Source organism: Mus caroli, unplaced genomic scaffold (assembly GCF_978045245.1).
Source record: "Mus caroli unplaced genomic scaffold, Mus_caroli_1 scaffold_1, whole genome shotgun sequence".
In the NCBI taxonomy this organism is placed as follows: Eukaryota; Metazoa; Chordata; class Mammalia; order Rodentia; family Muridae; genus Mus; species Mus caroli.
In genome coordinates this window covers 15,632,931-15,639,415 of record NW_028227256.1, presented here as the reverse complement: position 1 = coordinate 15,639,415, position 6,485 = coordinate 15,632,931, and the positions used below count along the sequence as shown (strand labels likewise).

At 41.9% G+C, this 6,485-nt stretch overlaps 1 pseudogene; it reads right to left on the bottom strand.

The window, feature by feature from the left end:
* Nucleotides 1-2,958: 2,958 nt before the first annotated feature.
* On the bottom strand, nucleotides 2,959-4,063 carry LOC110283672 (protein arginine N-methyltransferase 1 pseudogene; annotated as a pseudogene).
* Between the last annotated feature and the right edge of the window lie 2,422 nt (nucleotides 4,064-6,485).

Genomic DNA, 6,485 nt, shown 5'->3' with positions numbered 1-6,485 from the left:
AACCCCCTTTATAAAGCCTCTGTCAGCATGTTCTCTCTCTCTCTCACTCTCACTCTCTCTCTCTCTCTCTCTCTCTCTCTCTCTCTCTCTCTCTCTCTCTCTCTCTCGTCTGCTCAGAGGTGACTTTTCACACCCCACCCCCTAAAAATATTTTGCTTGCAGTCTTTTTCATGGTGTGGTCTTTGAGGAATCATTGGCTTTCCAATCTCCAGGACACCCAAATGCTTCACAACTCTTTCAATAGCTACTTTGTGCTGTCCTTACATGAAAAGGTAGAACTTCAGGTAGACATGAGAAATAAGATGACTTACCTCAATTTAGGAGTGTAAAGGCAACAAATGAAGGGACTCTAAGCAGTGTAAGCATGGTAAACATGATTCTGACAGGCTTTGTCCTTCTCCTCTAATCCTTCTGCCTGGCTAAAAACTGTTAGATTACATTCCTAGAGCTAGCCACCAAGGTCTATTTCCTTATTTGGCTACCACCTCCTCCTGAGTTTGACTAATAAAAGGATGGCATAAACTCATTTTGTCTCCATTTAAGGACCAGGTCTGATTTCAAATAGAAGGCCATAAGTTACTATCTCCAGATATAAACCAGAAAATCCAAAAGTAAGGTCATAAAGCCTCCTCCCATAGAACAGCCTGGGGGTGATAACAAGAATCGGAAAATATCTTATCCCAGGATGGGCCATAAGTGCTGGGCCCATCTTATCCTGTAGTTAAAAGTTCATGACCTAAGAATGCAGACCACTGAGCACCTGTCACAAGCCAATCAGAAATTGACCTCTGTGACTTCCCCAGCACCCACCAATGCAATTTTAGGTTACCTAACCCACTCTCTAAATATAGCAGAACTAACATTGTAGTCAAGCAAAGTAATGTGACCACTTTAACTCCTCCCAATCACCTAATGAATCCCCATGGTTCCCTATAAGAATACCTGTAATGCCTTTATCTGGGGTCACCATTTTGCAGAATGGTTGACTCCAGCATGCTGGTTGTTTCTGCAGAATAAATGTTGTTTGTCTTTGCATTCCATCTGAATCCAGGTGTTCTGTCAGCGATCATCTGACCCATACACTACCATGGTTCAGCAATCAGAGCATCCTTTTGTCCACCTTAATTAGCATGCCCAATCACAATTAAACCTCATCCTAATATGGGGTTTCCCATTTTACCTTTATAAACTGCCATTTTCCTATGTGCCATGTCTGTCTTCTCTCTATTCAGAGACAGTTCTTTGTGTTCTCTGATACCAGACAAATACCCCACCCCTCCCTTTCCCTTCACCTTTCTCTTGCCCCTTTTCTTTCCTCTCCCTTGTTATTTTCCCCTTCTCTCTTTCTCTCTTCCTCTTGGTCCCTTATGTCAGGCCTCTGTCCCTCTGGGGCAAATAGGCCTACTTTGTGCTGAGAATTTGGTCTTGCAGTGTCTGATGGTCCCTAAAACAAAGCCAATGATAATATAGCAAACTCTTTTTTCTTTTCTTTTATTAGATATTTTCTTCATTTACATTTCAAATGTTATTCCCCAAAGCCCCCTATAACCCCCATGCCCTGCTCCCCAACCCACCCACCCCCACTTCCTGGCCCTGGCATTCCCCTGTACGGGGGCATATGATCTTTGCAAGATCAAAGGCCTCTTCTCCCATAGATGGCCAACTAGGCCATCTTCTGCTACAAATGCAACTAGAGACACAGCTCTGGAGGGTACTGGTTAGTTCATATTATTGTTCCTCCTATAGGGTTGCAGGCCACTTTAGTTCCTTAGGTACTTTCACTAGCACCTTCATTAGGGGCCCTGTGTTCCATCCAATAGATGACTGTGAGCATCCACTTCTGTATTTGCCAGGCACTGGCATAGCCTCACAACAGACAGCTATATCAGGGTCCTGTCAGCAAACTGTTTGTGGCATATGCAATAGTGTCTGGGTTTAGTGGTTGTATATGGGATAGATCTCTGGGTGGGGCAAACTCATATCTTTTCTGAATGTGTTGTAGGTCTCATGCTAACAAGTTGTTCTTGGTGAAGACTGCAAAATACCTTCTAATCCAGTGGCTCAATGAGTTAAGAGGGGACAATACTCTCAGGGGGATGAGGGAGTGGGGGTGAGGGGGTGGGGTGGGTCTTCCTTTGTAAGTGCATGGATTATCCTTTGATTTCCAAGAACTTGAATTTTGTTCTTCTTGCAGATAATAATGTCAAAGTAAAGGGTCTAAGGAATTATCACATTTCTATACAAGGGAAAAGAATGCATTGGTAGAATCAGACTTAACTCTCAATCTGTTTGCCTTCTGTCAGTGTTGATATATTTTTTAAATCACTGTTTCAAGAGATAGCAATATATGTGTATAAAATCCGTGCTGTTATCTGAGGTTCTTTACAGAAACAGGTGGTTTTGGACCTTGCCTGTAGCAATAGCCTTTGATCATTTGGGGACTAGTGATATCCCCTAGGCAGATCTAGTTAAATAGTTATTTGTAGTCATTTAAATACACACCTTTATGTTGTATCTTTAATCTTCTTGCACTTATAATAGGCTCACTGTGTGAAAATATTTGAAAAGATTTCTCCCCACAGTTACACTTCACCTTTCCCTTTCTAGGGACACATGTGATAGAATTTTCCTCTCTAAAAATAATTTAAATGCTATATAAGCATGAATATTTGATAAACACAATTATAGACAAGCCTAGAAAAAATTGTTTGAGTGAGTTCCTACAAGGATTTAGGCATAACTCACTATTTTATTCAGATTTCACTTTTGAATGTAAAGTCAGGTTTTTCAGGGATCCCAGAATGAAAGGAAATCATTTCATATACAGTTCAGAAAAATAGAGTATATATAAAGCTGTTAACAATATCCATTATGAAAAACACAGTCACAATGTACCCTCCCACCCCCTAAGCCCATTCCCTGAGCCCCCTTCTGCAGGAGGGTCAACCTGGCACCTCCTCAGATCCTCTGGTAGTTGGTAGAACAAAAGAGCTCCCACAGCTGATCCTTGAAGTCCAGGTCAAGGGTAAAGTCCAAGTCATGTTTCTTTTTGGTGTTGGACCTCATTATAATGATGTCATAGATCTCCTCACAAGTCTTCACTGTTAGGTAGTCCTCCATGTAGAACACAGTTTTCTCCCAGTATGTATATGGGGACTCAGGACTGGTAGAGAAGTCAGTCCTCTTGTGGCATCAGGTGAACTCAATGTTGAAGTAGGCCACCAATGCATGGTATACATGTAGTCATTCCTATTCACCTGCAGACAAAAGTCAGGGATTTTGTGTGTGTGTGTGTGTGTGTGTGTGTGTGTGTGTGTGTGTGTGTGCATGTGTGTGAAGGTCAGATCCTCCACCTTGATTGTATAGATGTCCATATCCTTTATGAGGTGACCAGCTGCTTTGGGTCCACCATGTTCACCAGGGGCTTCTTGATGGCCACCTCTTTAATTCAGGACATATCAAAACTATATACATTCTTCCACCAGTGTATTCTATAGTCTTTATACTGTCTGTCCTCAATGGCTATCACATATAGGGTGGCCCAGTGTGGGAAGGTGAGACCATCGGTTGGCAGCCACTTGTCATGAGCGTGCAGCATGATGTCAAGCATGGACTCAGAAGAGGCTGTAACCCATCCAATTGCTGCTGCTGCTGTCCTCTTTCTCCATGGGCAGCTCTAGTTCCTCTACCTGCCCATGATGATGGTTGCCTCATGGTCTAATTTGTTGGCTTTGATGATCTTCACAGCATAATTGGAGATGCTGAAACACTTAGTCCAATAAACTTGTGGGCCCCTGTCTTTGCAGCAAACATGCAGAGGATACCAGTGCCTGAGCCCACATCCAGTACTACCTTGTCTTTGATGTTGATTGTGAAACATGGAGTTGTGGTTTATGAGTGTAAGCACCTCATTCTTTAACATCTCCTTGTGTGTGCCACAGTGGTCAAAGGAGTCAAAGTAGTAGTCTTTGGATGTCATGTCCTCCGAAGTGAGCTTCTCACTACTTTCTGGTTGGTCACAAGAAACCTCCATGATGCAGCTTGTGGCCTCAGCTGTCACCATCTTCACCAGAGTCCTTCAACCTCTGAGACCCTCTCCACCATTCTCTTTTCTCAGATAAAATTTTAAAAGAGAATCTCAGCTTGATGTATGAGAAAATATGGCAATGGCAATCATATGCTTATAGTTGTGTGTTTACCCAATCAATATGCTTTCTAATTTTCATAGATCTAAGTGGAGACGCAGATTATGTCAGAGTCCATAATTGAGAAATTCAGAACTCAAGCAGGAAGTTGGTGGCAGGAACTGAAACATAGACTATGGAAGATCACCGTTTACTGCTTATGTTACATGGCTTTTTCAGCTTGCTGTCTTATACAACCCAGGACCTCCTGCCCAGGGGTGGCAGTACTCACAGTTGTCTGAGCTTTCCCATATAAATCATTAATTAACAAAATGCCCCATAAACATGCCCACTGACCAGTCCAGTAGAGAAAATTCCTCAGTTCATACTCTCTTTTCCCAGAGGACCCTAGCCCCTGTCAAGTTGACAGAAACTAACCAATACAACTGGATTTCTCCTAAGAGTCAAAGCAGCACCTTATGGGTTAGATACCCTGAGGTATTTTGGGAAACATTTGTAAAGCCTGAGGAATCTGATGCCTACAGCTCTTCCAACTATTTTTGTATATACATTGCAAATTCTTTTCTATTTAAACAATTAGGACAGATTCTGTTGTGTGCACCTGTAGCAGTATGTTATTATATATAACCTTGGTGCCTAGAACATCTGGCCCATTACCCATGGATAACAATGCTATGTTATTTAGATGCTTCTCCCTCTATCCTGAAACCCCTATTGAGAGTCTTTTTGTATTCTGTTGGGTAAAGTCTGCTCCAGTAACACTTGAATTACTTACACATTCTGACACAAGCAAGAGGTACAGTGAGTATTAATTGAAAGTAGTTTACAACCAAATTATGTGGCTCAGACTGATAGAGGAGAAACTTCCCAGAACAATGCAGGGAAAAAATGAACATGCAGAGAAGTGTCCCTACTTCTAAAGAGTTTGTGTAATAAAGAGGTAGTATTCAATTTCTAAGCCAACTTTGTGAGAAAAATACAACACACGTGGAATACTGACAGAATAGTATTAAGATGAACTCCACTTTTTCATTAGCCACTCACTCCTTCCTTTCTAGTGTCAAAACCTCAATTTTCAGCCTGGAAATATTATTATTCAAATTGGATTATACCTTTTAACAATCAGCTACAAGGAACTGGATTACTTAGTTATGACTAACAAATGAAATGCAGGTGAAGACTTCTTAATGATGGGCCTTATTTTATTTATTTATGTCTGTACCTTCTGTGTATTGTGAGTGTGCATGTGCATATGTGTGTGCCGTGTCGTATACACATGCATGTTCATTTATAAACACATGAGGAGCACAAATAGCTGCTGGATCTTCCATGGGTAGATCTAATTGTGCTGAATGTTACTTGGGGGATGGCATGAGAAGCCTGGCCCTTGTAATTGCACAACAAACACTTGTATGTGCTAAGCTATCCCTCTAGCCCATGCTTGCCCTTTCAAAGTAAAGGTTTTGTATACTATTTGCAATTCAAATACAAAAGGGAAGAAGCAAACATCACTCTGGACCTTTCATTTTTTCCAGGTTGATAGTTGGCAAATGTGAATGGTTAGAGTTTTTGCAGCCACCTTAGTTTAAAAGGTACCCATGATACTGTAACAGAAGAACAGATGCCTGTCTCATTTTTTTTTTAATTAGATATATTTTTTTTATTTTCATTTCAAATGTTATCCTGAAAATCCCCTATACCCTCCCCCTGCCCTGCTCCCCTAACCACCGACTCTCACTTCTTGGCCCTGGCATTCCACTGTACTGGGGCATATAAAGTTTGCTAGACCAAGGGGCCTCTCTTCCCAATGATGGCCAATGAGGCCATCTTCTGCTACATATGAAGCTAGACATGAGCTCTGGGAGTACTGGTTAGTTCGTATTGTTGTTCCTCCTATAGGGTTGCAGACCCCTTCAGCTCCTTGGGCACTTTCTCGAGCTCCTCTCTTGGGGGCTTTGTGTTCCATCCAATAGATGACTGTGAGCATCCACTTCTGTATTTCCCAGGCACTGGCATAGCCTCACAAAAGACAGCTATTTCAGGGTCCATTCAGCAAAATCTTACTGGCATATGCAATAGTGTTTGTGTTTGGTGGCTGATTATGGGATGGATCCCCAGGTGGGGCAGTCTCTAGATGGTTCATCCTTTCATCTCAGCTCCAAACTTTGTCTCTGTAACTCCTTCCATGGGTGTTTTGTTCCCCATTCTAAGGCGGGACAAAGTATCCACACTTTGGTCTTCATTCTTTTTAAGTTTCATGTGTTTTGCAAATTGTATCTTGGGTATTCTAAGTTTCTCGGCTAATATCCACTTACCAGTGAGTGCATATCATGAGAGTCC